An 11,977-nucleotide genomic window follows, 5' to 3' on the forward strand; every position below is an offset into this window, starting at 1 on the left:
GAAATACAATTTTTATTAAATTAGCCTTTAACGTTGCTTCGCACTTACATTGTAGTAACACTATAGCTTTTACACTCGGTGACGGTGAGAGACCAAACCTCTGTAGAGTAAATAAAGTAGATGTTAGTTCCACATTTTACTGAAAATATATTTCGGTCTAAGTTAGACCCTAGTCACCATTTTTTATTGTTCTCATTAATGTTTATTCAATTTCGGTTCAGCCGTTTTGACGTTTATTGGGCACAAACAGACAGACTCGGCAAACTAGCAAAGTGAATAAAAAGGTCAAAAACAAGAACTTTTTGTAATTATTAAGTAGAGATTTATTTTCTAGGAAATGTAGAGTGTAGTGTTGGCGTTATTGAAAATAACCCTTCATTATCCTACTCACAACTTTAAACTTGCGTAATATCAGAGATTATCAAGGATATTCTGGGGAGTTAACTCTAATTGAGGATTAAAGAACAACCGTTCGTTGTGAATCGGTCATGTCACTCTTTGAGGGTAACTTGAAATTATGTCACAGTCCCTGTAATGTTCTTAATTGATCAATTTATCCATTGTTTAATAATCATCTCCATGTTTTTAAAAAAGGGGGGGGGGGGGGAGGGGATAAGTAATTAATATGGTTTAGACAGGACCTTAAAATTTCTAAACTTGCCCGCTGTGAACTTGTGTTTTTCAAACAAAAGGGATGGTTCGATTGTAGGAAAGGGGGGTGGTGTAGAAAAGTTGAATTTATATAGAAATCTTGGATTTTTAAAAAATTCTAAAGACTTTACGATGAAAAACATTTGATTTTTATAATCTCTTTTTTATCTACAGAAGTTTAGTTGAATCAGAATTATTATCGGAGAAGAAATTATGTTTGTCAAATGCAGGTGCAGCTCGGTAAATTAATCGTTAATTGCACTATATGCTCAAAGGGTAACAAGTTTTAAAATATAGATATTTTAAACATAAAATTATATTTAATGATAATTGATGAATGATGAAGACATATTGACTGATTAAAGAGCAGATGGTGTAGATATATCAGATCAGCTGTTTCCTTGTTAAATTCAAGCTATTTCGTCATTTTATTTATCATCAAATAAACTGGAAATAAATTATTTTCTAAATGCATTGAAATTTTAAACTTCCCTGTATACGCCTCTTAAAGAAATTTTGAGAGAGGGGAAATGCCTGATTAACAACGTTCACGTTTACTGAGAAATATATTATTATGAAAAGCGATAAATTCTGTTAATTTTCTTGTTTGTTTCTGCTTTATAAACTTAGACGTGGGGTCAAAGGGTGCCATTTTTTTATCGGTCATGTCACTCGATACTCATATTATAACTTCCTTTGTCACTTTCAGTCCCATTCTTTGTACAGTTTACAATATAAAATAATCAAATTTTATTCTATCCACACAGTTTTTAATTCTAAGTTTTTGCCCCCCCCCCCCCCCTTGGCCCCCTCTCCCACTGAGGTGTAAAATTCAAATTCAAAATGTAATTTGCATGGTATATATTCGCGGACTTGGAGTCCTTTATCAATTTCATCATTTCATCCCTCTGGTTCGAACTAGGAGACAAAGAATAGTTTTCCTCAAGGTTGAGTTCAAGTTTGCATCAACCTTGCTACGCGTGTTGCGTAGGCGTAGGGCCAGTCAGCTAGTTCAAGGGTTTGGTAAAAAGCAAGATCTTTTTAAAAATAGTTCTTTCTTGTAAAGTGGCTAATTACAAGAACATCCCTTTTTTCAAAATTAGCCGATATATGATTGAAAGATGTATGAAAGGTGTACGAACAAGTAATATAGAAATCTCAAAATATTTTCATCTGATATCATATAAATATTTTAAAATATCTTAAAATTTGATTTAATTAAATTATTAAAGTTAAAAAAGAAGAAATTGTCGTTTTCTAGGTTTTAAAGTGTTTAATTCTGATAATTCTTATGTCACTTTTGTAGAGAAACCACAATTGAAAATAATCAGTTTTAGAATTATAAACATTAATGATTAATTCATCAGACAAAGCTTGTAAGGGTACAATTTTGAATCAAGCATTGCCATCTTTGCATGGAGGGTCACTTGAAATTACGCTTACAGTCCCTTTAAATATTTATTATTGATGAGATCAAAACAAAAATTATTTGAACTTTCTCAACAAAAAATTTAAATATTTAGTGCTTGAAATAGGAAGTTCTTATTTTTTTAGTCAGTCTATCCTCATACAGCATGTCAATGTCAGAAACATTTAGTAAGTCTATCCTTATACAGCATGCCAATGTTAGAAACATTTAGTAAGTCTATCCTTATACACCATGCCAATGTCAGAAACATTTAGTAAGTCTATCCTTATACAGCATGTCAATGTTAAAAACATTTAGTAAGTCTATCCTTATACAGCATGAAAATGTTAGAAACATTTAGTAAGTCTATCCTCATACAGCATGCCAATGTCAGAAACATTTAGTAAGTCTATCCTTATACAGCATGAAAATGTTAGAAACGTTTAGTAAGTCTATCCTTATACACCATGTCAATGTTAAAAACATTTAGTAAGTCTATATCCTTATACAGCATGTCAATGTTAGAAACATTTAGTAAGTCTATCCTTATACAGCATGTCAATGTTAGAAACATTTAGTAAGTCTATCCTTATACACCATGTCAATGTCAGAAACATTTAGTAAGTCTATATCCTTATACAGCATGTCAATGTTAGAAACATTTAGTAAGTCTATCCTTATACACCATGTCAATGTCAGAAACATCGATAACACCAAATAAATTACTAAGTACTTGACAATCTATTTGAATAAAACTGAAATAAAGTAAATAGTATTTTTTCTCTTGTTTTACAAATTTTTAATGTACTGTTACCCAACTCCAAATAAACATTTGTATTTAGGAAAACATAAAAATCTTATTCACTAGACTTCTAGAGCACTTCAAGTCCATCTTCTGATAACAATTGTAAAGTTTTATGTTATTCTTCAATCCACCACTTTTTCGTAAGTTAGTAAAACACACAAATCCACGGATTTTTCTGTAAATATTTATAAACTTTTAAACTTTTGAGAAATCAACATTTTTCCCGGACAAAATTGTTAAACTTCAGTCAGCAATAGTCTCTCCTCATGTTAGTTGCCGAAATAATTAGGTCTGACCTTGCAGACTAACGTTTATTAAATTTTCTTAGCATTTATATCATGAATATCTATTTATCTAAATATTTAACATATTTTCTAAATTTTAAGACAGATATATTAATATGGATACTATATATATATAATTATTTTCTTAGTATTTATATCATGAATATCTTTCTATCTAAATATTTTACATATTTTCTATATTTTAAGAGTATCATATATAGAGATTTTTGACCAACTGTTATAACTGTTCCTACTTTCTCCAGGAATACGTAACGTCATCTGTTAGGTCAATCCGGTACAAAATTTTCGTGTAAATTTCACAAAGTTGTATATCAATTTCTCGAGATAGGAACATCAGATATAACTTTCATGGGTCGCGATCGAGAGCTAAAGTGACTAGCTTTCAGCCTATACCCCCTTTCATTTTTCCTTTACAGTCCCTTTTATAAGAGTCAATCTATTAACTTAGACCTGATAAACTAAGCTAGGAACATTTCCGAGGTTTTGCAGAGTTACCTAATCATAATTTGAGGCAAATAGGTTAAGGGGTTCCTGAGTTATGATCATACAAATAAACAAACAAACAAACATTACTACCTTGTATAGAGATACGTTTCCTCATATAACCTGTGATATGAATAGTGTCCTAGCAAGCATGATAAGCTGTGATAAGCTGTGATGTGAATAGTGTCCTAGCAAGCATGATAATTTATAGAATGTTTTTATATCGCTAAAAAATCGTTTATGAAAAAAAAATATATCAAATATTTTTAATGTTAGCGTTGTTTTAATTTAAAATTTGGTAAAAGAGAAATATTCAAAGTTTTCTTTACAAAAAGGAGATAAGAATAAGATGAATTAAAAATTAAAAACTTTCTTTTGTATTTTTATTTCAATGAAATCAAAAATTTAAAGGACTTCAGAATTATTTCTATGCAACATGGAAATGGAGGAGGGCTTTGATTTCAAGTTTTATATTTAACAAAACAGAATTTCCAAAAATCTTATTCAAACCTAACTTGAAACTAGTCTTTGGTGTTTTCAGACAACGTAACAACAACTTTCTGTATTAACTACTGACTGTATCCACTACTGACTGTATCAACTACTGACTGTATCAACTACTGGCTGTATCAACTACGGACTGTATCAACTTCTTGCTGTATCAACTACCTACTGCATCAGCAACTTGCTGTATCCACTACTTAATGTATCAACTACTTACTGTTTCAACAACTTGTTGTATCAACTACTTACTGTATTAACTACTTACTGTTTCAACTACCTGCTGTATCAACTGCTTACTGTATTAACTACTTACTATATCAACTACTTTCTGTATCAACTTCGTACCGTATTAACTACTTACTGTATTAACTACTTACTATATCAACTACTTTCTGTATTAACTTCGTACCGTATCAACTACTTGCTGCAAGAACCCTCCATCTCTAGAGTGACATGTCCGATTCACAACGAAAGCTTTCGTGGTGTTCGTTTGGAAAAGTGTTGCTTACTCACAATAGCTTTTTCCTCACTTTACAAGTCACTCTGTTATTGAGAACCACAATTGAAAATATCTAATCAAGTTTTAAATAATATTTTTATATCATTATCTTGGATCAGTGAAAGGTTTAAAGGGAATCTGAAACGTCACTTTCAATTATAGCAAAGGGTCATGTGAATTTACATCTATAGTACTTTAAGGTATCATCTGTTTAGTTATTGACTGCATTAAGTGCGTGGGACATCAATAAAATGATACATTAAATGGTTATTTCTGTATTGTTATACTACTATACTATTTCTGTATTGTTATACTACTATACTATTTCTGTATTGTTATACTACTATACTATTTCTNATGATACATCAAGTTGATGCATTAAATGGTAGTAAACTGTGATACAATGACTGCATCAAGTACATGATACATGAAAAACTCAATGCATTAAATGGTAGTAAACTGTAATACAATGACTAGACCATATGTTGTGGATAAATACCTAAATCAAGGACGGTTTGTTCAACAACCAATTATATACTTGGTGTCCAATACAATATTGTATTAGAAAAAGAGTTTGGATGACACTATATATAACCTTTTTAAAACTATTTATATATTTATTTAAAGTTCTGGACCAACTTCCAGGCAGCTAGAGCAAGTGAATTGTACAGTATTCTTACAGACTCTGGAGATATATTGGGACAGTACACCAAANCAGCCGTTTTGACGTTTATTGGATACAAACAGACAGACAGACAGACAGACAAACAGACAGACAAGCCAAATTTATATATAGATGATAGAATTCAGTTCTAGACTCTAGGAGAGATCACATTAGTTCTAGAAAATAGGAGATATCCCTTTAGTTATAAGATAATATGACATATCCCTTTAGTTCTAGAATCTAGGAGATATCCCTTTAGTTCTAGAATCTGGGAAATATTCCTCCAATTCTAGGATCTAGGAGATATCCCTTTAGTTCTATAATCTAGTAGATAACCCTTTAGTTCTATAATCTAGTAGATAACCCTTTAGTTCTAGAATATAGGAGATATCCCACTAATTCTAGAATCTCGGAGATATTCCTTCAGCTCCAGGATCTAGCAGATATCTCTATAGTTCTAGGATCTAGCAGATATCTTTAAAGTTCTAGAATCTAGGAGATTTCTCTTCAGTTCTAGGATTTAGGAGATATCTCTTCAGTTCTAGGATGTAGGAGATATCCCTTCAGTTCTAGGATCTAGCAGATATCTTTAAAGTTCTAGAATCTAGGAGATATCCCTTCAGTTCTAGGATCTAGCATATATCTCTTTAGTTCTAGGATCTAGGAGATATCCCTTCAGTTCTAGGATCTAGGAGATATCTCTTCAGTTCTAGGATCTAGGAGATATCCCTTCAGTTCTAGGATCTAGGAGATATCTCTTCAGTTCTAGGATCTAGGAGATATCCCTAGGATCAAGGAAATAAGATAAAAAAATTCTCTTAAAAAATGTCCAGTAAAGGTTAATAAAGAAATTGAGTGGAATGCTTGAGGGAAATCATGAATTAGTTCTAGGCTAAACACCGGATTAGATTTTAAGCAAAATTTCAAATCCACTCATATCAAACTTCAGTTTCAATCTTTCAGCTCCTGCATCCTATTATATAGAGCTGCCATGTATTTATGTCACGTTTTGTGCATCCTTCCTACTCCTAGTTCTATAAAAAGTTTTGTGCATCCTTCCTACTCCTAGTTCTATAAAAAGTTTTGTGCTTCCTTCCTACTCCTAGTTCTATAAAAAGTTTTGTGAGATATGACAATACTAAAATGAAAATCACTTGGAATTATGTTCAAAATCCCTTCAAGTTATGGTTTTCATAATCAATAACGATTAATTGTTCAGTATATAAGATGTACACTGTACAGTGTACAGTATATAAGATATAAACTGTACAGTGTACAGTTATAGTGTATCTTATATACTGTATACACTGCACAGTGTACAGTATATAAGATATACCCTTGTACAGTGTACAGTTATAGAGTAGAGTATATAAGATATACACTGTACAGTGTACATTTTATACTGTATACACTGTGCAGTGTACAGTATATAAGATATACACTGTACAGTGTACATATTATACTGTATACACTGTGCACTGTACAGTATATAAGATATACACTGTACAGTGTACATTTTATACTGTATACACTGTGCAGTGTACAGTATATAAGATATCCACTGTACAATGTACATTTTATACTGTATACACTGTTGCAGTGTACAGTTTATACAATATACACTTTACAGTGTACAGCTTAATCAATATACACTATAAAGTGTACAGTTTATACAGTATATCCTGTACATACTATGCAACATAAACTGAACAGTGTACAGTTTATACAATATACCCTGTACATGGTGTAAACTGAACAGTGAACACTGGATGCTGTATACTTAAAATTTGAAGATATTAAAATGCCAAAATTAAATGGTCACTTTAAGAATTAAGATTAACATTTTTAGAAATGCGTAGCTCTTTTAAAAACCAAATGTACAGCACGTGTGCAAATTTTTCTATTTACAGTGAGACTGGAATAGAAAGGCGACTTTTAGACACTTTAAATAGTCCAATAAACATGAGACACACAGCAGATGTGCAGTGTAAAGCTTTGTCTGATCAAGTATAAATTAGATATTCATGTGTTTGTATCTTCAAACTGTTATTTTTCATTTGCAGTTTCTTCATGCGAAAAAGACTTGGGCATTTCTTGCTAATAAGAAGCAACGGAGACGCTCAAAGAACTAATAACTTTTCGAGTCAGGAAAATGATGTAATCTTTCAGATTTTAAATCGGATTATAGTTTCAAATTTTATTTGATATTTAATGTTTATAATTTTAAATTTTAACTAGAGGTTAAACAACATATTTACAGCATAGGAAAACACATTGCTGATGAAATGATGATTTAAAGAATACCATTGGGAATCTGGTATTGTCATCTTTACTCGTAGGGTCACTTAGAATTCCGCGTATAGTCCCTTTAATAAGTGATTTAATAAGGTACTTCGTAGTAAAACTATTTCCTTTGTTACAACGTCAAATACTGCTGTTATGTCGTCTTCCTATTCCACAGTTTTATTGTTTTCACTCTACAAGTTTATGAATTCTCACGGTTGCGTTCAGACAGTGTTTTATTTCATAATCTTTGAATTATAGTAATGTTCTTCTATGAGATAATATTGCTGAGAGCCCCGCGTGTAATTTCTTCATACATTCTCTCACATCAAAACATAATAAAAAATATTAATTTGAGAAAATGCACCTTAACGGTGGTTTTTATTACAATATAACTAAAAACAGCTAATTACTCGCCTCAAAATCTAATTTTTTAAAGTAAGTGTTAGCGAAAAATGCAAGGGGGTATAGGCTTAATGCGATAAAAAAGCGCTTTTGATCGCTACTAATCTTACTTCTCTCTGTTGCGACTATAAGCAGAAAATTGTTAAAGATGTCTCGTACAGAATAACTTAGCGCCCATAAAAATTGAGAAAATTGTAACATACGACTTAGACCGTAAAAAAAATCAATTTAATTTCAAACAAATCATTTAGACATTACAATCTATAGTCATCGAATATCTTTCGCCACATTTTTATATAGTTTATACCCCCTTCCATTTTTCGCGAACACTACCTTTAATCTTTAAGCTAAAAACCTATGAATTGAATACCTTTAATCCCGATCGCTTAATCTGAATATCCAATTTGAACACTTTTTATTTATTGCGTCATCCGCTCTTTTTCTCCCTTTTTCATCTCCTGCCAGTTTCCGACCAATGAGAGTTCACTCAGTAAATGGCGAAATATTTAAAAACATTTTAATACAGTCTTCATATAGTTACATTACAACTAGTCGTTTAATTAATTTTTCTAGTTATATTCTATATAGTCTTCATATAGTCATAATTAATTTTTCTAGTCATATTCAATATAATCTTCATAAAGTCATATAATTAATTTCTCTAGTTTTTATAGTCTTCATATAGTCATATAATTAATTTTTCTCGTCATATTCTAAGTATTCTTCATGTGGTGACAAAAATTCTTGTTGACTAACATCGTCACTTGACTAACATTTACTTAAATTGCACTTGACATAATTTTTGTCATTTCTTAATATATTTGTAATCAAAACTAAATATTGCAAGGACAATTTATGGCAAGCGTAATTTATAAAAGGTGTTATTTATGGCCGCAGATGTAAGTATGGGAATTGTGATAATGGGAAATGAACATAAAGAAAATGTAATCATGGCCAAATATAGTTATGGAAATGTAATTATAGTATATGTGATTATGTAAAATGTGTTTATGGAAATGTAATTATTGTTTATGTAATTATGTAAAATGCATTTATGAAAATGTAATTGTAGTATATGCAATTATGTAAAACGTTTTGATGAAAATGTAATTATAGCATATGTGATTATATAAAATGTATTTATGAAAATGTAATTAAAGTATATGCAATTATGTAAAATGTATTTATAGAAATGTACTTATAGTATATGTAATTACGTTAAATGTATTTATGGAAATGTAATTGTAGTATATGTAATTATGTAAAAATGTATTTATAAAAATGTAATCAAAGTATATGCAATAATGTAAGATGTTACATAATGACAGCAGAATAAAATAAGATTTTTGTGACATCACTAGTAGAACTTTGCGACATCATAGCTCCTACAGTTTTGATTTTACGCAACAGCATGAGAAAAGTACATTCATTTTGTTGCATGTTAGTATTTTTCTTTTCTCAATAGCTATACACATTTCAAATTTTGAAAAAACTTATTGATTTTGAAAAAAAATCGATTTTTAGCCTGTGTTACCCCCCAGGGTAACCATGGATTCCCTCAAAAAAGGTCAGCTCATTTGGCCAGCCATTGCTAACATATATATACTAACAAATATAATCAATTTATTATTCAAACATTCTCATTAATCCTCATAAATTTATTATTTAAGCTGTACTTATCCAAGTTTAGAGTACTATGGTACACCTGGAATACCTGGATACTAACAAATATATATTTGAGTGAATTCAACCTTACGTATAGTTTCACCGTGATCGGGTCCGTACTTAATAAGTCTTCCAAAGAATTAATAATATAAAAAAAGAAGACCTTCATGAGTTCTTTTCTTAATATTTCCAGAATTGTTTTTATGATTTAGGCTTTATCTGGTCAAATGTGTTTCCATCAAAAACAAATATCTTGCAAAGTACACTTGTGTATAGTACATTTTAATAGTACCTTTTCAAGTCAGATAAAACTCACAATTCGAATCTGCCCCACTAAATTTTGGGATAAAATAGATGCATATGGGTTGGAAAGTTACGACTATTTAATTCACCAAACACCCCCTAAAAATGTACAAAAAAATGAGAAGAAGAAGGTATAATCTAGGCGATATCACTGCTACTATGATTTGTAACCTCGTTGCTAAGTATGAGACAATCAACTTTTTTGAATAAATCTAAACAGTTTGTTTTTAACCTTTGTGACAGAAACAATCTCAAGGAATAATAATTGTCTTAAATATTTTTTTAAAGGTGAATATTTGCAAATTATCTTTTTTCCATCTCATAATCTGAGTTCGTTTCCCTTATGTTCATTTGACAACCCAATTTTTTTTAAATAATCTTTTTTTTCTGTTTATTTTCTTGTGGTTTTTAACAATTTTTTAGTTTTTTTTTTATCGATTTTGATGGTTATTATATCGCTTGAACTGACGAGGGTCAACCCAGACCGAAATATATTTTTAAGAAATGTTGAACTAACATCTACATAAGAGGAGTTATGATTAAAAGCATATAAAATTTCAATTTTATATATAATTTACTTTAGTTTAACGTGAAGTTTACTTTGAGAAATGTGTGACAAAAAATGAAAAAGAACAAATTATGATGTGGTTTTAAATGTGCAAAAGAATCACTTTAAGACGACACTAATTACACAATTATGCTCCTTGAAGCACACGTGTCGCGTGTTCGAGCGCCAGCACGCCTGATGTTCACACGGTGACAGTAATATTCCAACTGATTTGGTTTCTCCAGGGTTTGCAGGATACTTTTCACGGATAGTATCGGGCAGATCAGATTATCAGAGGAGCTCCGCGGCAACAAAATACAAAGAGGGAAAATAAGAGTTTCCCCTCGGTATAAAAATTGTCAGTCTTAAATTAGGCCTGTAATGGAGTAAAAAATGTAATTTCTTTCATGCGTAACATCACAAGAATACTGTATGTTTCCTGGACCATCCGCTACAATGTTTTTAACTTCTAAAATGCTCACTTTCAAATTTTTGTCAAGGTGAAAAAAATCCATATTTGATTAAAGATTCAAATATAAAAAATATTTTCAATTTTACTATTTTACTAATAGTAGTTCCATGGCCCAAAAAGGTAATTGACTTCAAATGTGTGAAGTACGCCTACAGTAAGGTGGCAGCACAACAAAATGTTAGTTTTACACAAGAAATATAGGAACCGCCATATCTCATGCGTCAAATCCGTGTACTGCAGTGGGAGGAGATCAAAACAAAGAATTCAGGGACAACGCATCATTTTTAAGGGAAAAGGGCCCAAGGGGGGAAATAAAAGTATAATACTATTGTATTTTCCATATTGACCAGAAAGCCAAAATCATAAGTATTCGCCCTAGCTTAATATATTAACTTGTTTTTTGTTGGACTGTAATATCATATCAGAATATTTTCAATTTTACTATTTTACTAAAAGTAGTTCCAGGGACCAAAAAAGGTGATTCACTACAAATGTGTGAAGTACGCCTGCAGTACGGTGGCAGCACAACAAAAGGATAGTTTTACACAAGAAATATATAGACCAGGAACCGCCATATCTCTGCGTCAAATCCGTGTACTGCAGTGGGAGGAGATCAAAACAAAGAATTCAGGGGCAACGCAAGTAATATATTTACTTGTTTTTGTTGGCCTTTAATATCACATCAGAGCTTTAGTCCTTTCCCTTCAACTTCTGTGGGGGGCACTGGGTTTGTTTACATTCCTCCCACAGTGTACAGCACACAATTTGCGTTTATCTGAGTTGGGCGTTCCTGTATGTAGTTCAAAGAGAATATAGAATATATATTAGAGTGGAATTTAGACAATCCCTTGGTTTGAATTTTGTCAGTCCCTTTCAGCTTGAAAGGGAGTTCAAAGTGTACAAATCATGTATATGTTCACAAATTATATGCAGTAGAGTACATTAATACAGTATATTCTCTAGACTATCCATTTCAATTTCGA

Source organism: Eurytemora carolleeae, unplaced genomic scaffold (assembly GCF_000591075.1).
Source record: "Eurytemora carolleeae unplaced genomic scaffold, Eaff_2.0 scaffold102, whole genome shotgun sequence".
In the NCBI taxonomy this organism is placed as follows: domain Eukaryota; kingdom Metazoa; phylum Arthropoda; class Copepoda; order Calanoida; family Temoridae; genus Eurytemora; species Eurytemora carolleeae.